The sequence below is a fragment of the Narcine bancroftii genome, chromosome 2 (genome assembly GCF_036971445.1).
Source record: "Narcine bancroftii isolate sNarBan1 chromosome 2, sNarBan1.hap1, whole genome shotgun sequence".
NCBI classification, from domain to species: Eukaryota; Metazoa; Chordata; class Chondrichthyes; order Torpediniformes; family Narcinidae; genus Narcine; species Narcine bancroftii.
This window is the reverse complement of record NC_091470.1, coordinates 30,895,199-30,908,607: the sequence shown is the minus strand read 5'-3', so window position 1 is coordinate 30,908,607 and position 13,409 is coordinate 30,895,199.

Genomic DNA, 13,409 nt, shown 5'->3' with positions numbered 1-13,409 from the left:
TTAATTTAGGTTAGTAAGTTAATAGTAATGTTAAAGTGTAATTCTATTTTCATGTTTAAAGATAATTAAAAGCAACATTTGTTTAAGTAATCATTTGTCTTAGTGAATATCCATTGCTGCTGGGTTTTGGGGTCCTCTGGGCTCGTAACACTGTAAAAATGTCCAACATTCTCCCTATGACCTGCGAGGGCTTTCTCCGGACGCTCCAGTTTCCTTCAAACCTCCGAAAACATATGGAGTTGGTAGGTAATTGGGAGAAATTGGGTGGTATGGGGTTTCATGGGCTGCAAGGCCCTTCTATAATGTTGTATTATTAAAATTATGTTAATTGAGCAGAGATTACACCAGATAGATGATAAAATAGGTTTAGCAGTAGGACTTCCGTGCACCTCTTTTACATTCCATTCCCTGAGGCATTCTCAGCTGTAATTTCTGGAGTTTCTCCCCCCCCCCCCCCCCACCACCCTGCCCCTCCCATCTCTACCTTTTAGCTATGTTTATTTTATTTCCCTCAAGAAATAACTCAGCAATCAGATTGGCACTGAAGGGGTGCAAGATCCAGTCGTCAATCAGCCCCCTGGCTTTGAAAATTCAGCGGCAACGTAAGACATGTTCTATTCCTTGCATGTAAACTTGAAGTAAGAGAAACAAAAAGGAAAGAGGTTATCATCCGGAGAACCCTGATGGGGCAAGTTTCTTCGGCAACACACTGAAGTGGCTGAATAAAAGGAATCAGTTGTGGGTGTCCAGCGAACAACAACTCTCTCTCTGAAAACTGACAAGAACCTTCCTGAGCGGTACCTTTCAAGCACCAAAGCCTAGTGAACTTCATAAATGTTAACTTCCGTGCACAGTACAAGAATTGCCTGTGACCAGTAAACTTGGACGAATGAGAAGTGAACTGACTTCAGGTGACACTTCACTTCCATTGTTCTTCCAATTATTTAAAGACTTTCCCCAGGTAATTAACTTCCACCATATTGCTGTCAAAAGCAAACATTAATTCCTAATTGCTTTGTCTGGCATCAGGCACATTAAACAGAAAAGATGAAGTCTGTTTCTCTGCAGGAACTGGTCAGCAAACTATCATTTGCCGATTCTTTAGATCCAATTAACAAATAGGCATGAATGTGCAGACTGAGAGTCTGAACAAACTGTCACTGAATATCTATCTTATTAGTATGATATCAGATGAATGATTTGGAGCACCATCATCAAATTAAAATTGCTTGTCTGTGTCCAATTGCACTTTAGGCTTAAATGAAAAACAATGATCAAATTCACAATGGTCTCCTCTAATGTCACAGTCCTCTCCAGTGCGGTGAATTAATCTGTCCTATGTTATCAACTGCATTACTTCAGATGGGAGGAAAAGTACTCTTTCATTTAGATTGATCATTCAGATTTATGGCTTCTTAGGCAGCAAAACAAGGAGATGAAACCTTATCATTCAAAACAAAGACCAAAATATCCAGGAAGATCCTGATTACAGTTGAGCTCCATTAAGGTGTTTAACAAACCAGATTTCGCATTTATGGTCAGAGTGCTTACATGACATCACACCCAAACCTGAGAATCGAGGCAGAGGTAGTGAAAAAAAAATGTACACATGCAAACCAAGAAGAAAATGTAAACAAACCAACTGTGCAACATGGAGAAGAAAGAACTCAATACAGTGCAAAAGGAAGAGTGCTTAAGTGAGTCTGTGATTGAGATTGTTGTTGAGGAGTCTGATGGTGGAGGGGTAGCAGCTGTTCCCGAACCTGATGGTGTGAGTCTTGTGGGACCTATACCTCTTTCCTGATGGTAGCTCTGAGAACAGAGCATGTTCTGGGTGAAGTGGATCCTTGATGATTGATGCTGCTCTCTGATGGCTGGATTCCCTGAAAATGTCCTCAATGGTGGGGAGAGTTTTGCCTGCAGTGTCTTGAGCTGTGTCCACTACATTTTGCAGGGCTTTCCAATCAGGAGTATTGGTGTTCCCATACCAGACCATGATGCAGTCAGCCAGCACACTTGAGCAATGTCATATGAAACCTCCGCAAACCCCTGAGGAAGCAAAAGCGCTGACGTGCTTTCTCTCTCTTTTCAATCTTTTTTTATTGGTTTTTAAAATAAATATAGTATAATGAAAAAAATGGAACCAAAGTCAAAATATAATATCACACATGCATGTATATCAAGATAAAACTTCAAACAGTATAAACTCGGTCCCCCTTCACTGCACTGAGTGAAGACAGAAAGACATCAAAAATGTTGTATGTATATATATGTTAAAAAAAACACCCAAACAACTCTATTAAAAATAAACTAACCAAAAAAAAAGCATCATCTGAGCAGCTTATCCTGGGTTACATATATTTTGTAGCTTTTGATTCATACTGTGAATCAAGAAACAAAGGTAAGACTATATCACATCTGGAAGAGTGAATACATCTAATCATATAAAAAACATTTACATCAAATTTAAAAAAATAAGACATAAATGGTCACCACGTATCTTCATATTTCACCAATGTATCAAATACATGATATCTTTTTTTTTCTGAATTTAAATAAGACATAATATGAGAAAACCATTGATATGCTGTTGGACGTCTAGGGTCTTTCATTTGCGCAGGTACAGAAACCTCCGTATGTCTGGTTCAATAACCCTGAAAAGAGCAGTTATTGGATTGGTTCTGTTCATCTCATACCTTGAAGAAAAGCTCAGCCCAAAATTTATCTTGATCTCCTATGGATGCTGTGAAACCGGCTGAGCTCCTCCAGCATTTCTGTGTTTTTACTACAATCGCAGCATCGACAGACTTTCCTGCCTCACTCCATTCAGTTGATTCACTGCAAAATCTTATTGAGAGATGCCTACCCTGAAAAAGTTCATCTCTTTTCAAAGGGACTTCTGCGAGAGTCTCTCTCACTGGTCCTCACAAGCTCTATGACCATGTACTCACCAAGACACATGTCCTTTCTGGATAATTGTCTCCATTGCCATATTGCAAGTCATGTGTGGGCTTCAGGAGAAACAGAAACAACCACCTTCCACTATACCTCAACACTTCTGCAGTGGAGAGCACCAAGTTCCTTGGAGTTCACATAACTAGTGACCTATCATGGACTCACAACATCTCCTCACTTGCAAGGAAGGCACATCGGTGATTGCACTTGCAGAGAAGATTGAAGTGGGCAAGTCTACTGGCCACCATTATGTCAGCCTTCTACAGGAGCTCTATTGAGAGTGTCCTGGCTGGCTGTATCACAGTGTAATACGGATGCTGGAGAGAAATGGATCGGAGGTCAATCCAAAGGATAATATGAGTGGCAGAGTGGATCACTGGAGTCTCCCTCCCCAATGTGGACATGATCTACCAGGATTGTTGTCTGAAATGAGTGTGCAAAAATCATTGAGGACCCTTTTTACCTGCACACACTATCTTTCAGCTGCAAGGGTATCAAATCCAGCACCACTAGGCTGAGGAACAACTTCTTCCCACAGGCAATGAGAAAGCTGAATGACTAAAGGAACTGCTCGCACTACAAAACACAATTTATTTATTTAATTAATTATCTGAAAACTTATCCTGCATATGTATATTTGTCTATATGTGTGGTAGTGTCTGTGTGTTTTGCACCGAGGACCGGAGAACGCTATTTTGTCGGGTTGGACTGCAATCAGATAACAATAAATTTGACTTGACTTGACATTGTGTACACGTAGGATTTTGTCAAGGGATTGTGAGCAAAATCAGATAAATAGAAGTTAAAGAGATCATAGATTCAAGGAGACACACAGCACGGATACATGATCTATTGACTCCCACTAACCATCAATCACCAATTTATTACCTAACCTGAGAGAAATTTGAGGGAATGCAACAGCACTGGTTTCTGGGGCTGTGGGTTCACCCAGTGAAAAGAGATTGAGTAGAATTAGCTTTGTATATTTTAGAAGGATGAGGGAAAATATAATTGAGACATACAAAATTTTAACAGGCTGATATTAATCCCAGTTTTATTCTCCCCATATTCTCATCCTTCCAGATTTTAATGGTCACCTCACACTACGGGCAATTTACAGCGGCTATTTAACCTACTAAGCTTCACACCTTCAGGAAATTGGAGAAAACTGGGGAGCCTAATGGGAATTTGTGTATTTACAGGGAGATTGTGCAAACTGATATTGAGATTAAACCAAGGCTTTTGGAACTGTGAGGCAATGGTTCTCCAATCCGCACCACTGGGCTGCGCTGAAGTCTCCTCCAACCAACCTTTGTCTTCGAAGCCTGATTTCAATTCATTTCAAAGTTTCAAAGATTCCTTTAATTGTCATGCACTAAAAATGTAATCTTACTTCAAATTTTGTCTGCCGTAATGCAAACGAAAGGTTGCCATGAGCAGTGCCCTGTACCCCCCCCCCCCCACAATAAGAAAAAGAGAATCAAAACAGAATCCCCTTCCGAGACACTGAGCATCTGTGGATTCACCTCCAGTGCTCCCACAACGTCTGCACTCAATCTGTCTCCCGTTTAAACCATTGGCAGCTCAAGCTCCAGATCAATATGGCCATTATGCACACTAGCACCTCAAGAGTAGATTATTAATCTAATTCTGACCAAAATCATTCTGTTTCAATGTCCTTCGCAATTTGAAGTAAAAACACAGAGAACTTTAGGCCCAGAAGTGCTACTAGAAGAACAACATATCGACTGGTTGCATTATGTCCCCAAACACAGAAGGTAGTGTCATGATAATGAATATGTATGAGATGTACCGGAAGTCACGTGGTATGAGGGAGAGATAAGAACACAAGCAGGAGAACAAAGGAAACTTGAGAATAAAGCCACTGAGAAGTTTACCTGATAAAACTTGTGTTTAATGTTTTATTAACTTCACATTTCGGGCCACAAATGTGACATTGGCGACGAGGATGAAAGAAGCTTGAAGAAAATTAAAGACTAAACAAGATTACAGAGGATTACAGACAACTTCAAGGTGATAAGTATTTTCTGTTTGACTCAGTACTTTTGGGGCTGGAATATTTCCTCATGGCTGGTGCAAACGGTGACTTTCTAACACATAGTGGAATTGCTCATTTTGACCCAACGGGTGATGCAAGCACTGTAAGTGTGAAGTGGAAGGCATGGCTGGAAGAATTTGAATCCTACGCCGACAGTCGTGGCCTATTTCTAGATACCGGTACAGTTGAACAAAAAGCGCAGAGAAGGGCGTTACTTCTTTTCACTGCAGGACCCTCAGTTCGGGAAACATTTAAGACACTTTTGAATACTGGAAGAAAGGATGAGTACCTGAAAGCGGTAGATGCATTAAATGCACACTATGTAGTGACTCTGAATGCTACATTTCAACGCCATTTGTTTCGGAGAACGAGACAAGAAGATGGCCAGACAATTGCTCAGTACGTGATGAGACTACACCAGCTAGCTGTTGGATGCAATTACATGCCAGCTGATTTGGACAACCAATTACTGGATCAAGTCGTACAGCACTGCAGATCAGATAAACTCAGAAGACGTCTACTGGAAAGAGGGAGTGAGTTGGAACTCACCGATGCTTTAACCATTGCTGTTGCATTAGAGGCTGTTGAAGGGCAATTTCATACCATGACCCTGAAAGACAACTCAAGCCAGCAAATTAAGAGGCTCTCACATCGCCATAACCAGCCAAGATATACGTCGACACAGGACGTGGAGTGTTATCGATGTGGAAACCGAGGTCACTTTGGAAAAGACCCATATTGCCCGGCCAAAGGCAAAGTTTGCAAAAAGTGTGGAGGTAAGGACCACTTTGCAAAGAAGTGAAAAAGTAAGTCCAATGCAGACCAGAAGAGGAAGAGTACAACTTCCAAAGGCAAAGCCTGGGTGAAAGGAAAGTATCCTGGAAAGAAAGAGACCATTCGCCAGATAGACAGTGACGATGATGATGCCCAGGAGGAACAGAGTTGTTACCAATTTACGTTGAATGAAGTACATCATGAGAAGGTCCCAGTGATCATTGGTGGAGTGACAGTGCAGGTCATTGTAGACTCAGGCAGTGACAGTAATGTCGACATTTATGGGAGAAGTTGAAAAGGAAAAAGATCATCTGTACCTCAAAGAAGTGTTCCAAGAAACTGTATCCATACACAGTAACCAAGCCATTGCAGACCATTGGATGTTTTACTGCAACTGTTGAAACTGGAGATAAGTATACCGAAGCAGAGTTTATGGTCATAGAAGAGAGGGGAGAACCATTGCTGAGTAGAAGCACAGCGCAAGACCTGGGAATACTTCATATTGGAGTTTGTGTCAATTCAATTCAGTCATACGAGGATATGAAGCAAGAATTCCCCGCAGTCTTCCAAGGAGTAGGAAAGTTGAAAGGTCGACAATTGAAGCTAGAGGTAAATGAAACGGTCAAACCCAAGGCACAACCAATGCGCCGAACTCCGTTTGGACTTCGTGGGAAAGTCAAAGCCAAAATTAAAGAATTGATCGAACAAGACATTATTGAACCGGTGGAACATTCGACACAATGGGTCAGTCCCGTAGTGATTGTGCCCAAACCAAAGGGTGACATAAGACTATGTGTTGACATGAGAATGGCCAATGAAGCTATAATTAGAGAACAACACCCTATACCAACAGTGGAGGAAATACTTCAAGAACTAACTACCAGCAAGGTATTCTCAAAAATTGATCTGAAATGGGGCTATTATCAATTAGAGCTGGATCTAGGTTCCCGAGATGTAACAACATTTGTGACTCACTGTGGATTGTATCGTTACAAGAGACTATCATTTGGAATTAATGCAGCTTCGGAGATCTACCAGTATGAAATCCATCGAGTGATTCAAGGCATTCCTGGAGTTGCCAACATTTCTGACGACATCATAGTCCATGCACCAACGAAGGAAGAGCATGACAAACGGTTGAGGCGTGTACTATCTAGGTTACAGGAGGCAGGCCTTACTGTGAATGGAAACAAGTGCCAGTTCGGTGTATCAGAAATGGACTTCATGGGACACAGACTTACACAGGAAGGACTAAACCCTGCAGAGGCCAAGGTGAAAGCTATTGCAGAGGCACGTGCACCTCAGAATGCAACAGAGGTGAGGAGTTTCCTGGGATTGGTCAATTTTTGTGCAAAGTTCATTCCTAATTTCGCTACAGTGGCAGAACCACTAAGGAAACTAACCAGGAAAGGTGTACCATTTCATTTTGGATCTGAGCAGAAGAAAGCGTTCACAGCGCTGAAGCAAAGCCTGACAGATGCAAAAACTCTTGGATATTACGATCCGGCGGCATCAACTAAAGTCATAGCGGATGCCAGCCCAGTTGGTTTAGGAGCCATGTTGGTCCAGATGCATGATGGAGGATCAAGAATCATTGCCTATGCCAGCAGATCGTTATCAGATGTGGAAAGAAGATACTCTCAGACAGAGAAAGAAGCACTCGGACTTGTATGGGCCTGTGAGAGGTTCCATGCATATTTATATGGCATTGAATTTGAACTCATCACAGATCATAAGCCATTAGAGGTGATCTATGCACCTAGATCCAAACCATGTGCCAGAATAGAGAGATGGGTACTCAGACTACAACCCTACAAATATAAAGTAATCCACATTGCAGGGAAAACAAACATTGCTGATCCGCTGTCCAGATTGGTGAAGGTTGGTGGTCCACAATCCAAGTCAGAATTGGGAACAGAAACAGAGAGCTTTGTACGCTTCGTAGCTATTCAGGCGACACCGAAAACTGTGACTACGAAGGAGGTCGAGAGAGAATCCGAACGTGATCCAGAACTCATGGAAGTAAGAGAATGCATACAGAGTGGACAATGGGACAAGTGTACTCACAAGGCTTACATTCCCATTAGAGACGAACTTTGTTGCATCGGACAGTGTGTATTGAGAGTTTGCAGATTGGTGATTCCGCAAAGATTGAGACCGAAGATCGTATCCTTAGCGCATGAAGGACACCTAGGCATTGTTGGTACCAAGCAAAACCTCAGAACCAAGGTATGGTGCCCAAGTTGTGATAAAGATGCAGAGAAATTTGTTAAAACTTGTCACGGATGTCAAATCACAAGTAGGAGTAATCCGCCAGAACCGATCCGGAGTACGCAACTCCCGACAGGACCATGGATCGACGTAGCTGTTGATTTTCTTGGACCTTTACCGACGGGTGAATCAATTATGGTAGTGATAGATTACTACAGCAGATACTATGAGTACGTGGTGTTGAAGTCCACAACCACTGAAAAAACAATACAAGCGTTAGCAGAGATATTCGCAAGATATGGATTACCTGTTACATTATCACCTACGGCTCCTAGAACGCTTCCACCAGCGTTGTCTCCGCTCCATCCTCAACATCCATTGGAGCGCTTTCATCCCTAACGTCGAAGTACTCGAGATGGCAGAGGTCGACAGCATCGAGTCCACGCTGCTGAAGATCCAGCTGCGCTGGATGGGTCACGTCTCCAGAATGGAGGACCATCGCCTTCCCAAGATCGTGTTATATGGCGAGCTCTCCACTGGCCACCGTGACAGAGGTGCACCAAAGAAAAGGTACAAGGACTGCCTAAAGAAATCTCTTGGTGCCTGCCACATTGACCACCGCCAGTGGGCTGATATCGCCTCAAACCGTGCATCTTGGCGCCTCACAGTTTGGCGGGCAGCAACCTCCTTTGAAGAAGACCGCAGAGCCCACCTCACTGACAAAAGGCAAAGGAGGAAAAACCCAACACCCAACCCCAACCAACCAATTTTCCCCTGCAGCCGCTGCAACCGTGTCTGCCTGTCCCGCATCGGACTTGTCAGCCACAAACGAGCCTGCAGCTGACGTGGACTTTTACCCCCTCCATAAATCTTCGTCCGCGAAGCCAAGCCAAAGAGAATACTCTGACAATGGTCCACAATTCATTTCAGAGACATTTACGGAATACATGAGGACCACAGGTATCCACCATCATAAAGTAACTCCGAAATAGCCGCAAGTCAACGGAGAAGTAGAGAGATAAAATCAGTCCATTGAAAAACTATTGAGGATTGCACACGCAGAAGGACAAAATTGGCGAGAAGCATTGCTATCTTATGTGGCTGTCTATCGAGCAACGCCTCATGCAACCACTGGAAAAAGTCCTGCAGAAGCATTTTTTGGGAGAAAAATCCGCACAAAAATGCCAGAAATAAAGGAAATCCGAGACAACCAGGAGATGAGGGACCACGATGCTGAAAAGAAAGGTGCAGCAAAGCTGTACACAGATTCGAAACGTGGAGCCAAGTACTCAGACATCATGCCAGGAGATAATGTTCTAGTGAGGCATGAAACTGGTGGTAAGCTAGATACACCTTATTACCATCAACCCTATACTGTCGTATCCAGAAGTGGTAGTATGGTGACAGTCAAGTCTCCGACTGGAGTCCTGTATAAGAGAAATGTATCAAGTGTAAAAAGGTACAAGTCCAGAGATACATCGAGCGAAGAGATTGAAAGGCCAATACGAGATGCTGAAACTGAGAGACCTGATGATGTTCCAGAGGCAGTTACCAGCACTCCTGAACAAGTGACTAGAGCGCCAGAAACACCCGAAGCCGTGGCGAGCAGTATTTCTGACGTCGAGAGTGAACAACCGAGAAGCGACGACAATATCGCAGGCAGGCCGAAACGAAACCGGAAAGTGCCCAAACGATACGAAGACTTTGTGCCATAGTTTTAATAAAAACTTTGGGACAGTATTTTAATCTTATATCATAAAGTGCATGTATGAATGCTGTAGGAAGTAAATTTTATGTAGTTGAGTTATAGTATTACCATTAGTTACGATGTTTGTATGTTTCCGAGGGATATTGGTAAGTGAAGGTAAAGTTTATTTCTGATTAAAGGAGGGATGTCATGATAATGAATATGTATGAGATGTACCGGAAGTCACGTGGTATGAGGGAGAGATAAGAACACAAGCAAGAGAACAAAGGAAACTGGAGAATAAAGCCACTGCGATATTTACCTGATAAAACTTGTGTTTAATGTTTTATTAACTTCACATTTCGGGCCACAAATGTGACAGGTAGCAAATGTAGCTAAGCCCATCACAGACTCTGACCTCCTATCCATTAAAAACATCTGTGCAAGGCATTTCCTCAAGGAAACTGCCAGCATTGTAAAGGATCCCCATCACTCTGGTCACAACCTCTTTTCACTGCTCCCTTTGGGAAGAAGGTCCAGATGCCTGAAGACCAGCACCTCAAGGATCAAACACTGAAATGCTGGAGGAACTCAAATCCATACATTCCTCAAGGTCACCGAGCAGGTTGATAGGATAGTTAAGAAGGCCTATGGGATGCTGGGATTCATTGATAGTGGGTTTGAATTCAGGAGTAGAGGGGTCATGTTGCAACTTTGCAAATCTTTGGTAATACCACAATTAAAATATTGTGTTCAGTTCTAGTCACCTCATTAAAGGAAGGATATGTAAGCTATGGAGAGGGGGCAGAAGAGATTTGCCAGGATGTTGCATGGATTGGGAGAGAAGTCTTGTGAGGCAAGGTTAGCAGAGCTGGGACTTTCCTCTTTGATGCTTGGAGGGATGAGAGGAGACTTGATTGAAGTCTACATGATTATGAGGGGATCAGATAGGGTGGACAGCCAGCACCTGTTTCCCAGGGCAAGATCAGCAAACACCAGAGGAAATGTGTACATAGCTAAGGGAGGGAAGTTTAGGGGAGACATCAAGTGTACGTTTTTTTTTACACAGAGAGTTGTAATGCCTGAAATGCCTTACTGGCGATGGTGATGGAGGCTGAAACATTAGGGGCATTTAAGAGGTACTTAGACAGGAAAACGGATAAAAGAAAAACAGAGGGTTATGGGATAGGGAGGGTTTAGTACTTTTTTTTTGGAAAGAATATATAGGTCAGCACAATAAGAAGGTCCAAAGGGCCTGTACTGTGCTGTATTGTTCTATGTTCTAACTCAGCAGGTCTCGCAGTGAAGAAGGGCTCAGGCCTAAATCTTTCGGTTCTACTGTCTATCTTTATCTTCTATGAATGCTGTGAGACCTCTATCATGCTTGTGCTTTTACTACAATCACAGCATCTGCAGACATTTGTGTCTCACTCCACTCACCTCTAAATTCAAGAATATTTTCTTTCCAACAGTTATCAGGCTCTTGCCTCAGCCCCCTTACTTCTTACTACCCTAACCATAGTGCCTGCTTGCACTATTGTAACACCATTTCTTTCTTGAATCCATGAACGTGAATATTTATTATCTATCTATCTGTTCTATCTATTATCTCCTTTAATTAGTATAATGAAAACCATTGCAGTTTTTGTTTAAACACTACCTGCTTGGCTGCAGCAAATAAGAATTTTGGAGCATAGATACAATGTATATGACCATAAACTCATTCTCATATGTGGAAGGCAAGAAGGAAGGCCCTGAAAGACTACAATCAATCTTACAGGTAACTGCCTCTGTCTATAATGAGTTTGTACATTCTTTATGGGTTTTCTCCAGGTGCTTCAGTTTCCTCCCAAGTTCCAAAGACGTACAGGGTTAGTAAGTTAATTGGCCAGATGGGTGTATTTCGGAAGCACAGGCTCATGAGCCGGAAGATCTTGTTAAACTGTGCTGTATCTCTAAATTATATTAAATTAATGCATCATAGAAGGAGAACTGAAATGGTTACTGTCAGGAAGAAAAGAGACATGATTTTTTTTTTAATGTGCAAAGTGTGACTGTTCTTTTTCTTTTCAAAATATTTTTACTGAGTTTACCAAAAACCCTTGACACAAGATATACTAATGATAATATAAATCAAATCATATCACATATCAATTGTAATTTACAAGCAGAACCATAATTATGACATAACTTAATTAGTTCAGGACATTAAATTCTATAATTATAATAATTAAACAATTAAAACATAACTCATACTGTGTCCGAAAATAATATTGAATATAAAAATAATACAAATAATACATGCAAAATTCCCCTTTATAAGATAGTTTATACTTCTCTGATGTGATCATGTTGTTCTGTGATATGATCCATCGTCTGTAGTTAAGCCCCCATTATTATTATAGTCTTAATCATAAAAAGGGAAAAAAAAATGATTCCAGCTAATCTACCTGCTACCTCTAAACAAAGTTATCTGGATATGTACAGACTCTGTTCTTTTCATTCTTGTTAATTTGCCCCTTGGTTCACAAGACTACTTCAAAAAAATTAGGAGTCAACCAGATATTGAGGCATATGGACCAACCATACAAGTTCAGCAGGGATCCAGAAGTACTGGCTTTGGAGACGGTCCAGAGGAGGTTTACTAGGTTGATATCTGGGATGAAGGGGTTGACTTATGATGAAAGATTAAATCATCTAGGATTGTATTCGCTCGAGTTCAGAAGAATGAGAGAAGATCTTATAGAAACATATAGGATTATGAAGGGTATGGATAGGATAGATGTAGGAAGGTTTTTTGAGCTGGCCGGGGAAACTAAAATGAGAGGACACAGTCTCAAGATTCGGGGGAGTAGATTTAGTACAGAAATGAGGAAAAATAGTTTTTTCCCAGAGAGTAGTGAATGTTTGGAATTCTTTAACCAGGGAAGTGGTTGAGGCTGCCTCATTAAACATATTTAAAATTCGGTTAGATAATTTTTTACATGATAGAGGAATTAGGGGATATGGGGAGAAGGCAGGTAGGTGGAGTTAGGTCATAAATTAGATCAGCCATGATCGTATTGAATGGCAGAGCAGGCTTGCTGGGCCATTTTTGGCCTACTCCTGTTCCTACTTCCTATGCTCCTATCGTTGAAGAAGTGGTCACAGTCACATTAATACTAGATTTGCATTCCAAGGTTACTGTCTTGACAGATGCGATTTAAACTCATGGCTCTCGATCAGTGTCCCGAGCCATTCAATGTTTTTCCAGCAACTTAATCATAATGGTCTCCTTCCATTGATGCCGCAGCCAAAGGCTGCAAAAAAAGCCATGACAGAAACAGATGAGAAAATGATATTGTTCTGACAATTGAACAATCATGTTTACAAGCAACTGAATAATGTACTGCACTTTACAAGAACTGACCAGCATCCCAAAGTTAATGTGCTTATAAATGTATCACATCTTCACAATAAAACAAATATGTAAAATGCTTGGGGAATCCAGAGCGAAGCTCCAATGTATTCATTTTCAGTTGCAAGTAATTTTAAAAGTTAATTGTATCTTATTGGGATGATATCAGACCTTATTTTGCTTGCATTTTCCAGGCACTCATTGAAAAGCAAACTGTGCAAAACTGGGCAGCAATTTTAGGAACCAAATATATGCAGGAATTGTGTCCTATTATTTTTTAACTTAAACTCATTAAGTCTTCCTGGGGTACTTAAAATTAATGTTCA